General features: G+C 49.7%; 1 protein-coding gene across 1 annotated transcript in view; it reads right to left on the minus strand.

Annotated features, from left to right (window-relative positions):
• LOC149336160 (immunomodulatory peroxidase-like) overlaps positions 1-19,501 on the minus strand; it is a 99,016-nt gene extending 79,515 nt beyond the window's left edge. Inside the window, exon 1 of the mRNA XM_089552658.1 lies at positions 19,232-19,501. The gene's annotated coding sequence lies outside the window, so the exon portion shown is untranslated. The remainder of the gene's footprint in view (positions 1-19,231) is intronic.
• Positions 19,502-22,582: the final 3,081 nt, after the last annotated feature.

A 22,582-nucleotide genomic window follows, 5' to 3' on the forward strand; every position in this document is an offset into this window, starting at 1 on the left:
TGGTCAGCAGCCGAGCACCATAACCACTGAGCCACCGCGGCGGGCAACCACAAAAAAGTCACAGTAATAACTGTACCGTAAACTCACCCCCCTACCGACTCCCACATAGACATCCTTTCACCGGTCATTCTTCGCGACATGCAGTTGAACGTTGGGAGTTTTCATTCGAGCTAGTCTGAGATAACACTGCTCAAGATAAAAACACTGAAGATAAACACGTGAAACCCTGGATGCGTATTCTTCAGAAGAAAAGCGCTGCCACCGATTGACCACACGAAACCATGTTGACCTGTCGAGGTTATCTTCTTTGCCATCTGTTTTTTTTTTCTTTTGGGCTCACCCCGTTAACATCGATAGCTGCTGTTCGTGTTTACACGGTCACGCCTGCACTGTACGCGACACTTGACCACGTATAGACGCCGTACAGGTGCACACGAAAGTTTTCGGAACGGCGAAATAACTAAAAAGTTGAATTTCCTTGCTAAGTAGAGGCACAACCAGGCTTTCAGAAGTGCATTGTTCAGAAATACATCCATGAATTAGTGATTCCATGCTTAGATTGGCCAGAAATTAAGCATTCTTGTAATTTTCCTGTTTCGAAAACTTTTGTGGGCACCTGTACACTTTAAAAGATTCGTGTTCTTCAGTACTACCCTCCTCAGCTCTGTCTTTGAGGCGAAATAAATTCAGGGGTGTACGATGGGGGGCTAGTTGGTAATCCATGAACTAAGAACGAAAACCACGCAAAGGACGATACACAGGGAAGAAGTAGACAGGACGAGCGCGGTCCTGTATACTTCTTCCCTGTGTATCGTCCTTTGCGTGGTTTTCGTTCTTAGTTCATAAATTCAGGGGGGCACTTTGTTGACCTAAAGTGCGATGAAGCGAAAGCCTTGAGCGCGGTGTTGCTGATTGTGTCACTGATGTGTGGTTAAGATGTTAATTAAGTACACAATTGTTTGTGAATCTTAAATGCTGGAGACACTGGAGGGCGTTTGGGAGGCATCCGTCTGATTCGACGCCTTTCTGCAGACACTCTCCAGCGTCCTAGACAAGGAGAACTACACAGGCGTTGGCAGGAAGTAGCGTAGCCATTCGCACGCTCGGCTGCGGAAAGAAGGATGGTGGTTCGAATCCCATCGTGCACAAAGGTTTTTTTTTTTTCTGGTCTGACTAGCAAAAGCGTGACACCTCTACTGAGAGCCTTCTGTCGACAACGATGAGGCATTAAAGGCTTTCGTCTTAAAAGTGTTCCCATAAAGTGGGGACACAGAACTGCGCCCGCCGAAATCTTGCGCGGAAGCCTTTGAATGAATTTCTGCGTTAAAAGTAAGTGAAAGAAGATCTCTGCGAGGATCTACTTCGGAATTAAAATGTAGCTATCCGCGCGGGGCTCGACCTCCGCTTTACGTAGCGGCCAGAGGTGACAAACGGGGGTGGAATGCTTCAGCTGTCTTCTTCGTAGCCACGAGCCGTCGCGTGACCTTTGACCTCGCCACTTGACGCGCGTGCCCGGCATAAAGGCACAACCGGAGACAATTCGCGCAGCCAAACCGGAACCGCGTTCAAGATGGCAGATTTGTGTCTTTAAGGTCGCCGATCGTTTGCCGCTAGCACGCCTTTTATACAAGAGATAAGAGCCGACTGGCGCGATCTTTTTGCTCATCATTAGAAAGTGCGAAACGGCATCCCCGGCTCGGTGCGAAGCGCTGCTTCTTTGACGCCCCTTAAAGAAAAAAAATGCTAGAGAAAAAAAAAATTACGACAACCCTCACAAAGGATGTCCCGAGAGCGTTACAATTTATTCGTTCTTCGTAGTTAAACTAGTCTGAAGCTGGTGCGACTATAGTAGGATACGCTGCCTGTATAGTTCGTTTCTGTTGCTGTAAAGGGACCGTAGACATCATGAGTAATTCTCGTAGCGTGCGCGCTTATAAGGCAAACAAACATATAAAATGCATGTACAGTCATGGGCAAAAGTTTGCGGGACAGCGGTTCGCCGAAAAAAAAATTAAGATATTTAACCGCAGTCAGGGAAACACTGTGAATGAAAAGCATACAAGCATGAGGGAACATGCGGGTTCCGTCTACTGCAACAAATCTTAACTGCTTAAGAGCCAGCGCAGGAATAAATTCACTGGGACATCTAATTAGATTAAACGTTGCCAACGCAATGGCATCAGAAGATGCCTTTACCGGAAGTGGCGCTGCTTCCCTCCAACTACTGGGAATTATTCGGTTTGCTGACGTCACATCGCTCCAACCAATGTGGGAATTTTATGACCGACGCCACATTTTTACCTCCATCAGACTTTTAAAGCTCAGGCATTAATACATTCGTTTCCTCGAATCGACATCTCGTAAACTTGTGGCCATGAGGAAAGGAAATCTACGTCCATGTTTATCATACGTAAACATCGCATGTATGTAAAATATAAACATCTTATTGTACGTAAACATCGCATGCGTGTAAAATTTTAACATCTAATGGACACACCATAGCTAGTACAATATATATTGTCCTCTTACTTCTCCGGTTATCTGAGCTTTATTTAGCAGAGATTTTGCGCGATACAAACAAGGTCAGAAATACACCATTCCTGCCGCATGTCGGAACTTACGGGGTCCTCTGCGCTCTTAAGAGTCAAAATAACCATGTCGAACAGAATCCGAGTTCTCAACGGATATAAGCCAGAGTCGTGTTTAGCAGGCAGCTTTACCGTGCGCTGAGGAACAACGACATTCAATATGGAGACGACAGCCAAAGCGCCGATCGACCACACACAGAGGGAGCTTACGCAAGGAAAGTTTTCCGCGAATCCAACTGCAACGCATTCAACAGCTCATTCCTTTCGGGTTACACACTCCGTCGGCTTTTTATCAATGCTATCTCATTTTATAGAAAGAAGTGAAAGTGTTCTATGCGTCGTGCCATTTGGATATATACCTCGCCCGTGGGATCGGGCTCGCTTTAAATATGCACATGACGTAACTGCTTTCCAAGTCGGCTCCATCGAGAATGCTGTCCTCGAGGAGAACGCTCTCAACAACGTGAGAATCAGCGTACGGGCTTTTTTTTTTTTAATTTTCTATCCGGACGTTAGTGCTACCTCCTATTGGTCGCCGCTTTATACAGCTATACAGCCAACAGAGCAAGTGCACGCTTTTATGAGAAATGTACGGACTATAAGTACAGCGCGGTGATAGCGGCGGTAGAGGTGTCGTCTGCTGCGCCTCACGCCAAGCCGGAAGCGGAAAAAAGGACCTGTTTACAAGCGTGCAGCGGGGCGCCCTCTCGCGCTCGACCTTTGCGCTATGCATATGGCGGGCGGCCGACCGGCGGCCAGGAGAGGCTTTTCGTCAAAGCTTTCCAAGAACGTCCTCGCCACAAGCGTTCGTTTCTTCCTTCGCAAAGTTAATCGAAGTGAAGAAGAACTTTTGTTTGCCAAGATGCCGTGCTGCTCTCCGGAGAGCAGACGCCTGGCTCCTTCCTTTTTCGGTTGCGAAACGCTTGTTGAGAGTGGGGTGTCCGTGCACTTGGGATGCATTACAAGATAAGCGGTCATACGGGAAAACATAAAGAAGAACTTGGGACTGAGAGTTCATTTTTTGTGCTGAAGGGGTAAAGCGACGACCGGGCAAGTTTTGCTTCGAAACGAGGAAGATAGGTGTGCTGGAAAGCTGCACCAAGAAGCGGGGAAAGTAAAAATGTTTTCAACAACCGAAGGAAAGTCAAAGGTTGTGTAGATATACGCATCAGTGGCCTCAGGAATTTAAGTGCTCGATAATGTCACCTTGAGTGCATGCTTCGCTGTTTTGAAGTAAAATAAAGAAAACAAAGGGGGGAAGGGGAATCGGGAAGCATTGCAGAAGCCTGAAGAAAACTGTTTGCTAGCTAGATGTCGAATAGTATGTCCTGTAGTTAGAGACGAGTGGTTTTGATGGACCACTTCATTATTTTGTTGATTAGATCTATGCGTGGGTCAGCGTGGCAACCACCGAAGCCAGTGCATATAACCCGAGTTGTCGCTCTCATTAATCTTCATTTGTAGTACTGAAAATGCGTCCATTTTCTACTCATTTCCAAGTTTGCGTCGTTTTATACTTGGCAAGTAAATATCGAGGAAAAAGCGTTGTATTCCACAAACACGTATGCACGCACCAACAGGTTCAAGAGATAAACCACGGATTCATGACGACTTATCGAGAATGGCGGGCTGCATGAACTCCTACATACGTACTTTGAAGAAACAGTACAAAGTACTTGGTCAGGAAACACGAACGAGGGGACACAAGTGCTGAAGCAGAGTCCGTGGTCTATTCCTGCCTAGCACGCCATGGGTATAACTTATAGAGCGCACACCCCAGACACAAGAGCTCTAACAAAGGGATATCAAAACAGACAAAAATAAGAGGTCAGTAACCTTACCATCAATAGACTTTCAACGCTATGGAAACCCGACGCATGTATTGTGTAGGGGCCGCATCACGTCCAAGCTAGCTCGCAGATGTCTTATCTGCGCATGCACGGTACTTTATACCCTCGGATCGAAAACACCTCCGCTGTAGAGGAAGCAGGGGCTAAGCGGTTTTTATTCTATCGCAGAGGTGTCCTTGTAGCTTTCTAAAAAGGTATAGGACGGCTAGGCGTTCTTTAATCTATCACAGCAGCGTTCTTGAAGCGTTCTTTAACTTATCGGTTAGGCATTCTGTCAGCATTCTATTTTTTTATTCCTCATCATGGAGGCACTGTTGGTCTTAAAAAACCGCACGATGTGGGCACGCCTCATGTCTTGCAGTTGCGAAGTCGTGAGGCGGTGATCCGTTGAAATCATTCTTGCTCTACACCACCGCGAATATTTCGAATCAGCCCGAACTAGCAGGAGTGATCGGGCTCTGATTCAGTGCGAACTCATTCAGGAATATCAACGCCCAGTTTGGTGCCAAACTTCTTCGGGAGATGCGATGAATTCATTTCGTGCATCTAGGTCGTGGGTTCGGATCCCACCGGCGGCATGTGGTTGTTTTTTCTTCTGCTTTTCTAGTCAATTAGCTTTAAGCGATAGCATATTCAGTAATATTCTAAATTGATCAACACCACAAAATAAATAAATTTAAAAAAAAATCCCCTGTGCCCCTTGGTTTCTGTGGCTGTTGACTTCTGTCATAATGGAGCCGGTTATTCGGTTATACATGGCACTCAAATAATTCGGTGGCTCCGAAATTTAGCACAATCGAAATTCTTTACGAACGAGGAGCGGTCTATGCTTGCTTCTTGCATGCTTCTAGGACTAAACATATCGAGGTGTCGCTGCTCCAGTCAGCACCAGCAAATTAATTCTATCCAGGAACAGAGTGAGGACAGAGGAAGGGGGGGGGGGGGGGGGGGGGGGGGGCCCGAAGTGTCTGCTCTGTATTTAACGGGTACGGTGTACAGGGTGTCATACTTCCGGTTTTCGCTCCATCCTTGCCAGAAGAAGGGCGCGCCCGCGAAGCAGTCAGTCACGCGACTCTTGGCTCTCGCGCTCTCGATGCAAAGGCGCCTAATAGATCGGCTCCGCGTCTCGCGCTGCCCGGGTCCTTGGCACGGGCGAGGACGTCCGGCCTTGCAGTGGCCAGTGCAGACTTACGTGGCGCGGATCTCGCTAATCTGACGGCCACGCTTCGCAACAGCTGAGCGGGGAAAGCCGTTGGGCGCCTGTTTCCCTTTCTTCGGTTCGTCGCTTTCTTTCTGGCAGGACTTTAGTCGGACTTCCGCCCCGCCGTGTCCTTTCCAGCCTTGCCAACGCGTCGCTGCTGAGGCACTTAAGACTGGTATACCATCGGCAACTCCGTGGAAGCCGATGACACTGCAACGCGTTGCATCTATTAATTTGTGATGCACACATAAAGCCAGCGAGGACTAATAGAACTGAAGGGGTTAGGTCTTTAAGCAGTTATTGCATTGTCACTACCTTTAGCCCCTCAAAGATTGGTTTATTGGGGTTTAACGTCCCAAAGCGACTTAGGCTATGGGGGACGCCGTAGTGAAGGGCTCCGGAAATTTCGACCACCTGGGGTTCTTTAACGTGCACTGACATCGCACAGTACACAGGCCTCTAGAATTTCTTCTCCATCGAAATGTGGCCGCCGTGGCCGGGATCGAACCCGCGTCTTTCGGGTCAGCAGCCGAGCACCGTAACCACTGAGCCACCGCGGCGGAGTCCCTCAAGCAGCAATCATAATTACCTTATAGAGGCCTGCAGGAAAGCGACATCAGCGCCTCCATACAGACTAACCGTTCGTCCCGATAATTAAATGATACAGTTAGTACGCCTTTACCTATTTTTACATTGCACTGCGGGGTTCTTACCATGCATTTTGGCCATGCTCTTTCATTACTATTTTCTATTCCTCAGACTCGTAAGTCATTCCAAACGAGGTAATTCCCGAAGGCACCATTGCACTTGCCTTCTGGGCGGAATATCACAAGTTAGAATGCGCCGAGACTTTTCAACAGCTCGCTTAATTCCATCGTCATTTGTATGTTGTTTAGAACAGTGCGAGTTAATTAAGGTTTGGTTAGGCGGTGCATTGCGCGAAGCTTGGCTGTAGAGCTAGACTTACAACGCCGGGAACTTTGAAAAATATTCAGGATGGGACGTGAAACGCAACAACACTCGATCAATTACGCTGCCAGGCTTATGAGGCATGACTACTTACACCTCGATGCAGTCACGAAAATTCTGCTACGAATTGAATGTGAGCTCCGGTAACACCTTGCCATTTTGTCTGCGGGCAGCCACGGCGTGGAACCGGCCTTTACACTTTGAACTGCGCGTTTAAACTTGGAACATTTTCTTAGCAATGCTTGACGCCGTAACGAGCTTGTTCATAATTTCAGTTGGCAACTCCGAAACCTCACTGAACAGGCTTCAGTACAAAACATCAAGGAACTTAAGGGCGCGCATTTAAAACTGCATGAACTGCATTTTGCGAGCACTACACCTCGACTGTTCGCCAGCTTCTCACCGGAAGCGCTGAGCCGACACTGCGCGAGTTGTTATCGCTTCCAAACCAGAACAAAGCCAGTGCTCTCCCACAGCCCCGTATGCGCACGCGCTTGAGACAAAGACACAGCGGGGAGCTCACTGTTTCACACGGCAGGAATAATACGCTGCGCAACTAGTTAGGCTCGTACAATGATCACGTATCTCTTTTTCCCAGACGTCACGCCCAAACTGGAGGCCGAACAGGAATCCCTGAATAATTCATCCGCCACACAGTCCCGTTCAGGGCGCCCGGGACGTCAAGAAGACCGACGACGGTCTATAGCCCTTCGAAAGAGAGGAATTCATCAGTAAAAAAAAAAAAGAAACGAAAAAAAAAAACACCCATCTGGCATATCGACGTCCGTGTGTATACCATTGGCATTGTGAGTGACACGGTATAAATACCGTCGCCGGGATATCATCGCCGCCCTTTCCGATATCATCGCCGTTATGTCGCCTTTTCTCAGGTTCGAGAAGACGAAACGGCAGAGACCTCGCCAAATCGCTCTCGGGGGGGTCTCTGTCCACATATCGGCCCGCGCGCACGGCTCTGACGTGGGCCGCGCCTATTGGAAGAAGAGGTGTTCTAAGACACGTGCGTGGATTGCGATGAGTTCGCCCCCTTCTTCCCCGCATCTTCAGACAACCGTCGTCCTCATTGGCACGCTGCCGCTTAAGCAGCAGCCGCAGAAGCTTCGTTCGAGACGCCAGAGGCGGTGTCCGTGTGTATATATGTGCTCTGGGGCCATGCGTTACCGCACTCGAAGCCAACCTTCACGCCGAGTCCGCAAGGACGAATGCGTCTGCGAGGCACCGTTGTAATCAGGCTGTGCCTCTCCCTCTCGCCCCATCTTCCTCCTCGCCCTCTTTCTCGTCGTCGTCTTCGTAGTCGTCGATACGGGGAGAAGCAATGTCGCCGCCGGTTAGGCTTAAGGCGAGGGACGACGTCGTCGCCCGTCGTCTCGGCGGCGGCGGCGGCGCGCGCCGCAGGTCTCTGCCGAGTCGACACTCGCGCATAAGGGGAGCAAGGACGCGCATGCCACCGAGGCCTCATACACGCTTCGCCTCTCGCCCTCCACCATACCTCTCCCTCCTTCTCTTCTTAGTTGAGTGCAGCATTGCCGAAGCCAGACAACGCGGCGACGTTGCCCTGAAAGGCGTAGAAGGACGCCGGGGAATTAACCCGGTTATGAGCGGTTGTGAGACGTTCGTCACCTTCGGGACGGCGCCGGTATGTCTCGGAAGCGACGTGGTGTATGCCATCGGTGTGCAGTACAGCGAGGGATTTGTAAGAGGAGCTCGCGGCGTGCAAGCTGCGTGGCGAATCGGTTGTCGACGTACGCCCTGGCTCCGTTTGCAACGGCTGCGCCGGACTAGAAAAAAGAGCGTACACGCAGGGTTTAACGGAGTCCGGTTCGGCTCGGTCGTCGTCTTCGCTTATACTTTCGCGAACTCCCGAGAGTTGTTTCTCGTCCCCGACTCACGGCGAACGTTGCGCGCACATAGAGAGTCTGAACGCGTTTATCATCCGAAGGGGTGTGCTTGATACGGTGAGACGGGTTAGATTTCCGTGCCGTACGTGGCGGCGGGAGGGCTCAAGAACCTTTCGAGGAATACGCTAAAGGAGGAGGCAGCAATAGGATTCAAAGTAAAGAAATATGTGTTCTGGCGTGCAGTGCGTCGTTGGGAAAGGTACGCAATGTATGGAAGTAATCTGCAGGACGACGCTGCTCTAAATGTGCCATGTATACATTCCGCCTCAGTTTCATCAATCCATCTTATATGGGCCTGACTTCTTTCTTTCTTTCCTTTTTTCTTTCTTTCTTTCTTTCTTTCTTTCTTTCTTTCTTTCTTTCTTTCTTTCTTTCTTTCTTTCTTCCTTTCTTTCTTTCCTTCTTTCTTTCTTTCTTTCTTCCTTCCTTCCTTCCTTCCTTTCTTTCTTTCTTTCTTTCCTTCTTTCTTCCTTTCCTTCTTTCTTTCTTCCTTTCTTTCTTTCTTTCTTTCTTCAGGAAAGCAAGCTTCCTCAAGGAAGCACAGAACTCGTTTTCTGCGGCGATACGCTGCCATCACATGAAAACTCTCTTCCAGCGAATCTGACTTTGAAGCATGCATAGGCCAGGAATGAACCAGATAGCGCTAAGCCTGTGAAATTTGACTGACGCGACACCAATTCAGGGCCTGATCCCTGTATATTAGACTACAGACACACTCTCTCCCCTCACCCCTTACCCTAACCCACTATCATCCCTCCTTCCCCACTCCTGCTTTCGCCCTATGCCCAGAACCCTTCGCCTCTTCCCTCCACATCCTTTCCCTCTGCCCGGCGGACCCTCCCCCGCGGGACCTAGAGAACCTCAAGACCTGGGAGGACTGGGAGACCCTGCTGCGCTCGGAGGACCCGGCCGTGGAGACCATCGCCACCGACCGGGCTGCCAGTGTTATGGACCTTAGGAACATAAACACTTGAGTGCCGTGGGGTCGTGCGGGGACCCTGGGGCGTGCCCCGAATTCCTGTTACAATAAAGTTTTTCTCTCTCTCTATTTAGCCATTGCACGGCAGTCGACTGCGTGAAAATCGTTTTCAATTCGCATTTATACGGCAGCTGCTGCAACCAGTCGCTTTTGTACGAGGCCTCTAACGGGTGGACAACGCATCGCTCTTTTCTGGCATTGTCTAAGCTGAAAGACTGAAGGGCAAGTCGCGCGGCGCCAGTACATTATTAGTCGCCGGTTCTTTGGAATAACGCATATCAGTAATGAGCCACCCGGTCTATGATTCTGGTAGTAGTAATCTAGCCCGCGACAGTAAAGAGAAGAGCTCAAAACATTAGCTCAATTTACAACCGACCTTTATTTCGATATACGCAGCACCTTCATTCCCGTGTTCTTTTTTGACTGTTTATTACAGTTTTACCATCTACCATGCACATCTGTATTCTATTTTTGTAACAACTGTAACCACTCCTCCTCCACAATACCTTGGCGGTTGAGGCTATATTGAATTCTGTGATCCCTGCTTCATAGCCAGTATCTTCACCAGACACCAGTTCTGAGTTCAGCTCATGCCTTGTATCCTGCCTCGAAACACGCATTGTGCACCAGACTAGATACAATGTGTGTCGCTACTTAGGCGGACAAGACCTACCTCTTGGGAACTTGGATTCTTTCATGAAAGCGCTGAACTAAATCATCCTAAGGGCATCACAGCAAATTACTAGGTTATGCTGGCACATGCAGCGTGCCGTATTCAAACATCAACAATCCTGTGCACTATTCCCCGAGTCTATACACAGCACATCGATCCTGTTGATCAATACACATTTCGAGCTACCCGCTTGCTTAAAAAACCTAAATCACACCAATTGCCTCACTAGAGTTGCGAGTAAAGAGGCCTATAACTGCGCACAGGCAGCGCTCGCGTTCTAATTGGGTTATTTGATAGTACACCCACAACTCGTCAGGGCGTTGACGCTTTCGTTATCAATAGCGTATCGCAAATCCCGCTGTTCCCGCTCGAGCGGCAACACGCTCTACTCCGTCGCAGACCCACGAGATCCCAGCCTCGAGATTTCTAGCTCTGTACTACGTCGACCGCGTTTCCGTGGGAGCGAAATGACAAAGAAGCAAAAAAACACAAACAAAAAAACTCCGTCGTCCCTCGTTCGCAACGAGGTTTCAGCGAGCGTTAAAGAAACCAGCGCGTTGTCAGAGCCTGTTCCGGAAGAACCTTCGTAGTCAGCTTCGTTCCGAAAGCAGAAAAAGGGGAAGAAAAAGCGAGCAATGAAGAAAACGAAGTAGAAAGAACGCGGAATAATTCGAAGCCGCCCAAGTCGAAGCGGCCGGTGTTATACTTTCGCGGATATGCACGCCGAAGCCCACGCAGCTCGCACATACACTATCTCCGCAAAAGCAGCAGACGCAGAAAGGACGGACGACGGACTTAAGCGGCCGCAGCCCGAACAAAAAAGCACCTCCGCTGTCGCGCGGCACTGATACATTTCTTTTACCCGCAGGGCCCGTTCCCACAGCGTCGTCGGCAGCATTCTTTTCACCGCGGGGCACGACACCAGTGAGACAGCGACGGGGTCCGGTTTGTCGCCCGTTTCTCCTTTTTCTTCTTGCATTCACTCATTCATTCTTCCCTTCTTTTCATTTCATTTTTCCTCTTTCACTCTCTTAGTTCCCGCGCAGCGTAGCGGTTCTTTCTTGCCGGCGGGGACTCGCGGGCGTAACGGAGTCCGGACACGTATGTCCCCCACGCCGAAGAAGAAAAAGAGGAAGAGGGAATGGTACAAGGAGGAGGAGGAGCCACCTACCACGCGTACCTCGAGCAGAGAGGCTTTGCTCAATCCTCGTGTTAGGTTAACGATGCGGCCGAGTCGCCGCTAATGTAAATAAGACACGGAACGAGCAGAGGCGAAGTGGAAGAAGAGTCGAGTGTCGGCGCGGACTCCACCACTGTCCTCAATGACCGTTGCTTGGGGATGACTCGAAGCAGCTGTTCTTCGAGCGTTGCTGCTGCTGCTGCTGACCGCCTGGACAAAGAAGCCACAGCGGCGCTGGAGACGAAGCCAGCGCGCGTTGAGGCGATGGAGGGATTGATTTTGAGACGCGGGGAAAATGGTTCTGGTGAACAATTCCGCTCGCAGGTGCTGCTTCTTCGCCTACGCTGACGAAATAGCTTTTCGGTGGGGACTGCCGCTCGCTCGACGCCGCCTTCGTTACGCCGCAGAGCGCTCGCTTCGCTAATTGCTACGGTCTACACCGTTACCGAGTGCGAGGAGCGATTGCGCAATTGACGAGGAAACCGCAATTGGTTTTCACGACTCACCTCGACACGGAGATCACTCGAGATGTGAGAGTTTTTGAACCATTTTTCTGCTCTGCCGAACGCAACGTTGTGTAATGTGAAAAGCGAGACGTAGCCGGTACCCTCAGCGAGTCGTCACGTGCGATAAAGCGACAGAGCCTTTGGCCGCGAAAGTAGTTACAGTGGGACGAAGCAACCGAGCAATGGAATCTTCGGTCGTAAGCGACGGTCGCGGTATGTCGTCGTTCATTAAATGATACTGCTAAATACGAGCCTAGGACTCGCGCGTCTTTATTCGTAACATGTTTGCCATCGTGGCTTAAAGAAGCTTTTTCTTGTTGTGGTTGCTGTCTATAAAGCTTGATAGTTAGTTCAGTTCCTGCTGTGCTACGTTAGCGTTTTTATTTAGCACTCAGAACATATCAATGGTATGATTTCCAAATTATTCAAGTTGGGATGAGTGTAATTGATTTAAAGCCCTCCATTCGGCTTATTTCGGCGACATGCTTGGATACATCAGTATAATGTGTTCCTCTAATCCTGTACCGCTATTTATGCACGACTAGGAAAGCAGCGGACATCGTAAACATCACACCATCCCCATCATCAGTTATGTCCACTGTTATGAAAACAGGCTTGTCCCCGTGATCTTCAAGCACCTGGACAGCCAGCCCTTTACGTACGCGGAACGGCCCTATCATCTGGCAGGCGTAGTTGGTCCGGCGTGTATCTGGACACTTTCCTTACAGACTTTACCATCCCAGAACGCCACGACACGTGCAGCTCGAATCAAAAAGAAGTAAAAATCAAGAAGTGGTTGCGGAGGTCGAGTAGTGACCTCGCGAAAGATACAGTCCCTCTGGATCCGCACACATCACGGGATTCTTCGCATCGGCGATAACGCGCACACGCAGAACACATAACAGCCAAGCAAGCAAGCATGGCCTGCTGCACGTGATGCTGGGAGGGTAGCGCACAATGACGGCGGGCAAGGAGACGACGTCCGCTGAGCTGGACGTGTCAACGCCGCCGGCCCTAGCGGGACAAAAGACACTGACCGGAATACTGATCAGCGGCTGCACGCTCTTCCTCATCCAAGGACGTCCGGTGCACTCTCCTCCTCTTCCCCGCTTCTTCGTCGCGAGAGATGCCTCTGCCTGGCCCGCCGCCGCCGCCGCCGCTTGATCTCGCCTTGAATTGCGAAGGCCCTGTCGCGCTCAGGAGGCACCTTTCGTTCCGGTTGGCACGAGCGGACACCGTTCTCACCCCCGGGGCGCTCAACGCTAGCGCCACCTACGGCAGACGCCGTGCTGCCATATACCACATCGAACGTGGGGCCACATATCATGCCGTAAACAAAGGTACTTGCTGCAGTAGCATGGCTAGTTGGGCCAGTTCGGCTAGTTGGGGCTAGTTGGGCCAAGCTGGGCTAATTTAGTTGGGCCAGATGGACTAGTTGGGTCAGTTGGGGCTAGTTGGGCCAGTTGGGCTAGTTAGGCTAGTCGGGCCAGTTGGGCTAGCTGGGCAGTTGCGAGACAGCGCCTGTGTTGCGTACTTTTCTTCGTTCTGCGTCCTTGTTCCCGCTGTGTTTTAGTACGTAAGCACTAATCCGACGGGTATCAACCCCGAGCAAAATAGTCCGTTGTCTGTTCACCTAGCGCGAGTGCTCTGTCCCGCGGCACTGCCCGCTGATCGTCGTATTCCACGCAGCTAAAATCCGTGCTTCCACCCTGATTTGAATGTGGTGAACATTCTTTCTAGATATTTTTCCCCTTCAGAATGAAAGTAAACAGAGAGCGCCATATGTAGTATAGTACGTGCAAGTATGCAGGGACTATCGTATCTAGGGTCGTATACTATACCAATTACACGAGGCTACATTCTGTATTAGCTACTACACGGCCGCATTACAACAGTATTTGGTCGACTAAAACTTGTGTGCATTGTTAGGAAGCCTTGCCAAAAGACACCATGAGGATGTATGCGACAACTTTTGATGGAACGGCAACGCAGATGCAGTGACTGCCTTTGAAAATGTAGACGGTCATTTGTGCAAGCGCTCGAGCCCATGTGATAGCCCAATAAAGATTTTTTCTAAAAAAAAATATCGGCGATGAAAATTATTGCTTTGTTTGGGTATCTAAGAGTTCTTTCGTGACGTAGAAATATACAAATGGTTATCCCGTGGTATCAGTGAAGGGCAGTACTGTCAGAAATTGTATCAATCTCTTCAGAAAGCGGCACAATGAGTGACGCAGAACAGTCCGTCGGAAAACACGCTTGAAACCAATCTCGCCTTTCGCTGCACAGTACTCGGTGGAAGGTTTTCCTAATCGTCTCGACGAGGTCGTCGGCTCTTCGAGTAGTCTCCGCGGGTCACTTTCACCTCATTTCAGGGCGCCTAAACGCCAAAATGATTTCGCGTTCTTCTCTTCCAATACGCCGCAAAGAAATTCGTATACGAATTTCGCAAGGACTCGCATTCCTCCAGTACAAAGGCACTTTGCATAGGCGCTCCAGTGACGTGAGAATCCGCCTCGATTATGATGATGATGGTGGCGTTGTAACGATGACCGATCGCGCGAACTCCTCCGGGGAAGCTACGCTCGCGTTATTGCGTAACAACTCGGTACAACGAACGCACTCGCCGCGGCGACTCAGAGCGATCAAGGGCTATTTAATTCCGGAAGAGGGACGTCGTCCCGTCTCGCCGTGATTGCCTACCCTCCTGCCTTCACTACGGTCGGTTCGGATAGCGGACACGCCTCTTATAAATGCGATGTTTTAGTACATTACCGCACTTACGCCGGCGCGGTAATTGCGTAAGCATTCAGAGGACGTGCTTCTGCGCGACGCCTGTAAGCGTGTAGAGAGCAGCCCCCTTTTTAATATGGCTGGCTGGTACGCTCATACACCCGCCCACGTTAAAAGCCCTCCTCTCAATAGTTTTCGTCTTTTCCAATTTGTAGAGTGCTGTGTGAAGCGTGGGTTTGAGTTGTACGTCAAAATATCTCCAGAAAAAATAAAGAGCGTGTAAGTTTGAGCTGCATACGTCATATCGCCAAATAGAATAAAGAGCGTGTTTGAACAGATGCCATCACGTCTTTTTATACTGTTCGTTTTGTTCAAACTCCTCGGACGTTTTTATTGCATTGAGCTTTCTTTTGTGTTGTAACCACTCTGCTGTGCCTGTAATTATTGCTTTCTCAGATGGCCTCCGATTCCACCGAGGGTCCATGTATAGTCCTATGTCTTCGGGACCGTTGTCTCCATGTTTTACATGTTCTAATATTTTTAATAAACCATGAATTAATATGATTTGATTGTTATATACAAGCTAAAGATGGTCCCCTTATGCCGACTACTTCAAGAGGAGAAAAAAAATAAAGGAAGAGAAATTAAACATCGGACAAAGAGAAAAATATCGTCTCGACCCTGCTTTGCAAGCCCAATGCAAAAGGAAACTTCTGCTCCTAGGACTAACCGACTCTGCGAAAGCTCACTCTAACGGATCAAAACTGCAGCATAACAAGGACTGACAGTGGGAAAACGTCACTCAGGTGTAATCGAAGCAATACATAGTGGCACACGTGCAAAAAGGCACCACTGTAAGCAAGCGCAGCCAGCCAACCCCGCAGTAGAGTGCCTCATTTGCAATGAAGCGCGGTATACGGTAATCAGGAACACTCATAAGGTGTTCACGCATGCTTTCGCCTGCACTAAGGCATCAACGGATTTCAAGCGTCGCCTTAAGCCGCCTCGTACGATGCATACGCTTTTGTGCACACTATTTGAACACATCAGTGGTCGCTGCCTTGCCAAATGCTCGCCCCGAGGCGCGGGTTACTAGCTGTGTTCACTGGGAAATCGTAAGTCGACGGAGACTTTTACAGACTCCATCTGTATCACACGCAGACGAGTTACGTCCACGCCTCCCGATGAGGCAGCGTAGGGAAGCTACTGTGACAGCAACAGTCCAGCATAGAAGATCATACGTTGCCCATTTTCATCCACTGCAAAACAAAAAACAGAAGCGTTTCGCAATGATCTCGGATTAACCCTGTCCTGTGCCACCTGAGGCCACCGTACCCCCGCAACCTTACCAGTCTCATCAGCGCTCCCCCCCCCTCCCCCCCCCCCCCCTTTTATTCAGCCTCCCCCTGCTATTGCGCATTCCAATGTAACCCACTCCGTTACTATGGGACCTTCGGGTATACCATCTCGGTGTTGAAGATGGCAGCGCTATCGGCAAGCTCCAGTAAAATATTACACTGCGACAGCGGCTGAAGCATTCTGAAGCCTCGCACGGCCATCGTGCTGTATTTAGCTGCGTCAGCGTGATGAGTGCAAATATTGGTGCGCAGAATTAGTAATAAGCTTTCTCTGCATGCCCGACTTCATGCATAGTGGACGCACTGGGTACTAACAGGCGTCAAGTTGCTGGCCACACTCCCTCAAGGGCACCGGTATAGCTTATATACCGGTTGAAAACGAGTAGACGAAAGATAAACTGCGATTTACTATGCAAATTATCTCGTGTTTGCACAGCTTCACAACATGTTAAGTGTGCAAATGTATTCTCGAAGGATTATCGGAGGACAGCTGGAAAGCATCAAGTTAGCTCTTTCCTTAATTTTTTTTTCACCAGTGCCCAAACCACAGATATAAATATATGTTCATTCAATCCAGTAGCTCCGGGGAAACTAGATCGCAAGCCAAAGACGCCAAGGCCAGCGTGGATAGAATAAGAATTTAACATAACCGCGTGATACCTATGCATGTTGCTTTGAACACCGTGGGATCAAAGCGTGATTCCGTCGTAAAGCTACAGACGAACCTCACTATAAAGAAACTATTTATATCTAAATAATGGATATAAGGAAAGAATGACGATTCCCCTCGGAAGCGCGATCAACAACACGGGCTATAACGAAACAATCGCCGGGCCCCTACAACTTCGTTATAACGAAGTTCAACTGTATTTGCATATGGTACCTATCACATTTGTCACTGAGCGACACGATTGTAATCCAAGAGCTCTGTAATCACTAGAGAATTCGAAACAACCAGTTGAAATTAGCAGCTCCCCAATGGACACTGAAACTTCCTTGGAAGTCCTGTAGACGTCCTGTAGACGTCCTAAAGACGGCCTAGACGTCCGCAGGACGTCTATGGGAGTTTTAATGTTGATTGGGACACCGTGGACCTTACCCTTAAATGGCGACGCTCTTCATCTCGAACCTTAACCGGCAAGTGTAAATGTCCTCGCTATCGCACGTAGCACATGCGTATTCGTCGAAATCGCGCTGGCGAAACCACGGCAGACTCGACGCTGTTTGTCGCGCACACGTTGCCGGCCTTCGTAGGGGACACGCGTATTTCGGCCCACACACGCGGAGGGCCGTGGGCAGCCACGGCGGTAAGGGCACACCGCTCGCGCGGCACAGTCATTCACCATACACCCTCAGCGGCTTCCTTACACGGCTGCGCGATGACGAACGGAGTTCGTGTTGTTCATCCGCGCGAATCGGAATACGACCACGGAAGCTACAATCTTCTCCTTTTCTGTGTGTTATTTACTGTCCCAGCGTACGCGACCAGTAATCCGAATACGCCGGAAGCGTCTTCTTCCTAGTGCGTCCCATTGTCCTGGATTAGTCCGGTGTAGTTAGCCGGTCGCAAGGAGCCCCGCTAAAGCCGCATCCGGAAGCAACTTTCTGTCTCGCTGCTAACGAAGATTGAGTGCGCAGCTGTTTTTGGTGCCTGGCGGCATTTCTTCAGCAAGACCTTGCTCGGGCGAGAAGGTAAAACAAGAAATGCGAAATCTTCGGGACTCCCGTTTTCACGTCCGTGCGGGGATTTATGTGACTGGACGCGTACTATCAGCGACGAATCAAGCGCGAACAAGACAACTGAGCCACGAACGGCAAAATAAGAAGCTTTTAGCGAGGGGAACCTTAGAACTAGCGGAGAGTCATTTCACTTCGAACGCGTGAAGAGTCCTTCTCCAGAAGTGTTAATCAACCTCGCTTGTATTTGCTCCCCAGGAGCTAATATGATGGTGTTTTTGTTGCCACCTCAGTTTTCTTGTTAGCGTTTCATTCGTTGCTGATAGTACACAAGGTATAGTGTGAGATTTTCAACGAGGGCCAAGCCTCATACGCAAATCTCAGCTGCCGCTGGGATAGTCCGTGCTGCTTTCGCAAATACCCCAATAATCAGCGAAAGCCTTCGATGCTGTTGAGGTTGTTACTGGAAATAATTGTTATAACCTCCGGCTGTTGGCAGAATACGTATTCAGCGCGAAAGGGATGACGAAGTAGCGAAGAAAGCCGCAGTCATCCCGTACGTGGACAAACGCGTCGCAGAGTCATCCTTGTCCCATTTAAGCCCGCGGCACATTCGGCTGATTATCCAGCAAAAAGAAAACGCCACACACGAACGCCGAAGCATTTGCCACGAAGCTCGTGTACCTCCAACAACAGCGAGGAGCTGGCGTTGTGTTCCACCATATTGATTTCATCCTTGTCCTCCTTCGAGCACTGCACTGCGCGGATTAACCACAGCCTTCCTCGGAAGGCTACGCCGAACAGCCGTGGCAGCCCTCGGTAAAGCACGTCCCCCCGATAGCGAAGAGAGATGCCTGGCTCCTTCCTCGTCGTGCAGACGATGGGAGAGGTTCGATTTCCGTATCTCGCGAGTCAGCATTTCCCGTGTGGACGAGCGATTGAGGAGCGAACGGTGCCGCTCTAGTCGTATACGTAGTCCATAAAACACGTGTGTGCCGTAAAACAACCGGAGCCGACTCATTTCAAACTGGCTTTCTTTTTTTTTTTTGGTGTACAAACTGTTCAGGCATCGGCATCATAAACTTAGCGATGTTTTCTAAAGCGCATCTCACATAGTCCACACTACTTCTATTAAAGCGCGTCTCACATAGTCCGCACTACTTCTATACACTGCATTGCAAGCAACGTTGCTGCCACCGAAGCAACTTTATGTGGATGCATCCCGCTCTAAACAGCTAATTTGTCATGCTCCTTACACTAATCATGCAAGCGTTGGCCGCCTAATAGATTGGAAAAATGATGGTTTCAGGCATAACTGTTCGAGCGCAATGATCAAGCGTGGTAACTGATCGGCAGGTCCTCGCTCCTACCCGGTGCCGGACGTGACTCTCCGGCCGAAGGCACACAGTCCTTAAAGCACGGTCACTCAGCATCATCTCGTAGAGAAATCACGCCTCACATCTTCCTCTCCTCTCATCCTATCGCAAGCAGCGCGCTTCTATCCGACCGGGCCCCTCATCGCGCATCTTCCAGGAGCAGCGCAGCGATTCCGCGCCGTCGTCGCTCTGCCGCCGCGCGAAGGAGCAGCGCCGCGCACCCACCTTCGTGTGGAGATCCCCTCTCCGGCGTCGACGGCGGCTATCCAAGGGGCCGGCGCACACACAGTGAGAGGACGCGGCCGAGCTGCCGCGGAGTCGAGCCGCTGGAATTGGGTTAGCGGAACGACGACACGGCCGCCCTCGCCCTCGACGCCCAAGCCGGTTTGCGTCGTCGTCGTCGCCGAGTGGAAGTGAGCGGCTGCCGCGGCGACTGCAACGGCGGTGAAAGGTAGCCCTCAAGGACGCCACGCCTTGACCCCGGTCCCCGTAGCCGCCGCGAGGAACCCCGGGAGCCCCTCTTCCGACGAGGAAGCGGCCCGCGCGCGGGATTTCGCCGGAAAAAAAGTTCCGCTCCTACTGGATCCCTCCGTTCGCGCTATCTCTCTCTTTCTGTCTCTTTCCTCTCACTTCTCATTTTTTTATCTCATCGTTGGCGCTTTAGCCCCATTTTAGAGTCAGTTCTTAGAATTCGGCGGAAAGTTGAAGAGCACGTGAACGTGGTCACGTGGAGGTATGTATATACGTACTTGACATCTGTGTCTCTCCCGCTCGCGGTCTGCGGAGAGGAGCGACGTCATAGCGCAGCGCTCACCTTTGACCCTTTCCCCCCGCATCGTACGTGAGATGAGCCACGCAGCTCAAGAGAACGTTTTTTTTTTCTTTTTTTCCTTTCTTCGGCAAGAAATCGGCTAAATCAAAGACTAAGCGATCTCAATGTATGGTCTTTCTTTCCCTTGCTTTCTCTATCACTCTGCGTGGTCCCGAGCAAGCAGACTCGACGTCATGTATAAGAGAGAGATCCGCCACACTGGCGGCCCCATGAGGTCTACCAGCGCAGTCTCTACATCCGGAATGCAAGGCACGCTGCTGGATGTTAGTGATCTGCCTTTTAAAATTCTACCGTTACTTAAAACCTTCATTAAGAACAAATGTGCATTTTTCCAACCTTATGTTCAGATGCAAGTTATTGTGTTAATTTCTGTGGACGCCGTCCAAAGCCTCACACCACTGTACGATGTATGCTATCGAAGCTTGGGGCTCGAGCCGTCACATTTCAAATAAGCGTGGTTAGCTTGTGAGCGCGTGATAACACTGTACTTGTCGAAGCCAACGCCTCGCGCTCGTAACATCTCTACTGGTGTATACGTGTTTCTGATTATTACGTTAAAGCTATTTAAATCGCGCTTGCTCAGCCGAAGGTATCGAACCACATACTACTCATCTACTATATATATGAGTGCGAATTAGGCGAAAAGAATCTTTTCCCACTAATTATGCGCGAGGTCATCTGAATTATTTGTTCGCATGTAGTGTTGACCTTATCCACACGACATGCGAATAAATAACTAGAATAACCTCTCGTGTAATGGTTTGGAGAAATGAGTAGGCGGTGGTGAAAATATTTTAATGATATAGTTTAGGAGGTTATAGCGGCGGTTGGAGCTCTCAGTCCGGAACCCCATTGGAGTAGGCTGCTGTCCGGGCTCTTTCGATGAGTTGCTTTTGACTCTTTTCGTCCGAGCTGGACAGAGCTGCCTCCCACCCCTCCCGCGTTGGCTGGTTATTAACAGTGATCGCCTGATTTCGTTGGCAGGCCCATTCCATATGGTACAGGTCCGCCTTCTTTCCGCAGTATTTGCATTGTGAGTCAATGACTCCGGGTCTATGGCATGTAGTCTTCGTGGGTTGTTGTAAGTGTTGGTCTGTAGCTTTCGGAGGGAATCATCTCAGACAACTGCAAACTATGTCATTCAACAATCCGGCTGAAAGTCACACCACAAATTCGGAAGCATTAAATCAGAGTGCAAATTCTGTGGCCGATACGCAGACCTATATCACGTGGTATGGGCCTGCCAGGCTAGTAGTTCTGTAGATTTAATAGAACAGCCAACGTTGAAAGGATGAGAGGTAGCCCTGCCCGGCTCGGACCTCGAGGGTCCACGCGGCCTCGTCCAAAAGAGCACGGACAGCGGCCTTTGCCAACGGAACCCTGGACTGAGGACCTAACCACCTTCCTTTAATTCTTTCTAGCCCTTTCCCCTCATAAAACGTTTTCATCATCATCATCTCCCGGTGTATCAAGGCCATGTCAACAGACAGTTCTCATGTTAAAATAAACAGAGTGGAGATAACACGTAAGCATGTTAATTTCCTAAAATCCCCCACCAACGAGTCCAGATGCAACAGAAATTTTTGTCTGGGCATTCAATAATGTTTTTGCAGCGCGAGTTTACAAATGCTGACAGCGGCAAATTCCCGCGCCCTAGTTATGTATGCTCTGCGCACCCATAGTTTTGACCTGAACTAAAGGAAGCCTTGGCGTAGTGGCTCAACTGCATCGCCAGCAGGTCTAACAGGGCAGCCTGCTTTGATGAGAGAGGGATTGGTTTGGTTTCGTTTATGGGGGTTTAACATCTCAAAGCAACTCAAGCAATGAGAGACGCCGTAGTGGAGGGCTCCGGAAATTTTGACCACCTGGGCTTCTCTAACGTGCACTGACATCGCACAGTACACGGGGCTCTAGAATTTCGCCTCCATTCTACTTATAGGATTATGGGGGTTTAACGTCCCAAATCGACTCAGGCTATGAGGGACGCCGTAGTGAAGGGCTCCGGAAATTTCGTCCACCTGGAGTTCTTTAACGTGCAGTGACATCGCACAGTATACGGGCCTATAGAATTTAGCCTCCATCGAAATTCGACCGCCGCGGCCGGGATCGAATTCCTGCCTCTCGGGTCAGCAGCTGAGCGCCATAACCACTGAGCCGCCATGGCGGCATAGCCGACAACAATGACAGGTCCCATTTTCCTAACGCATGTGCCTGACGAACCCCTGAACTGGAAGAAGCCTGCACCTACTTAAGTTGTGTGTATTGCACGCAGCTGTGTAACCAAGCAAGCAGTTACATCACGCTTAAATATCCGGTAAATGTCTAGGTGACCGTACCCTCCATATTAGCCTATCTTTGCGCCTTTCTGTGAAAAATAAAAGCGTAAAACATTTGTCCATTTTACATTAAATACTTAAATGGTAATTTTTTTCGTTCAACAATAATTTCATTTATAAAAGCAGAGTTATCACAGAAAAAAACATTGCTGCATTTCTAGTCTTGAACACACGATCATGTCCATGTACTTGAATTACGAAGACAGTATGAATACTTGCTATTGCCTAAACTATTAATACGTGAAGGCGTCTACATTGTAGTCGTTTGTGAGCAAGATATCATATACTCCTGTTGCGGGAGGACCAGAATAAAAAAAATAAACACCAAAAAGCAAAATCAACTTCTAAGAAACTACATTTCACACCTACTTGGTTTGGTTTGGTTTATTGGGATTTAACGTCCCAAAG

This window comes from Amblyomma mixtum, chromosome 7 (assembly GCF_055824585.1).
Source record: "Amblyomma mixtum isolate Tamu chromosome 7, ASM5582458v1, whole genome shotgun sequence".
Taxonomy (NCBI): domain Eukaryota; kingdom Metazoa; phylum Arthropoda; class Arachnida; order Ixodida; family Ixodidae; genus Amblyomma; species Amblyomma mixtum.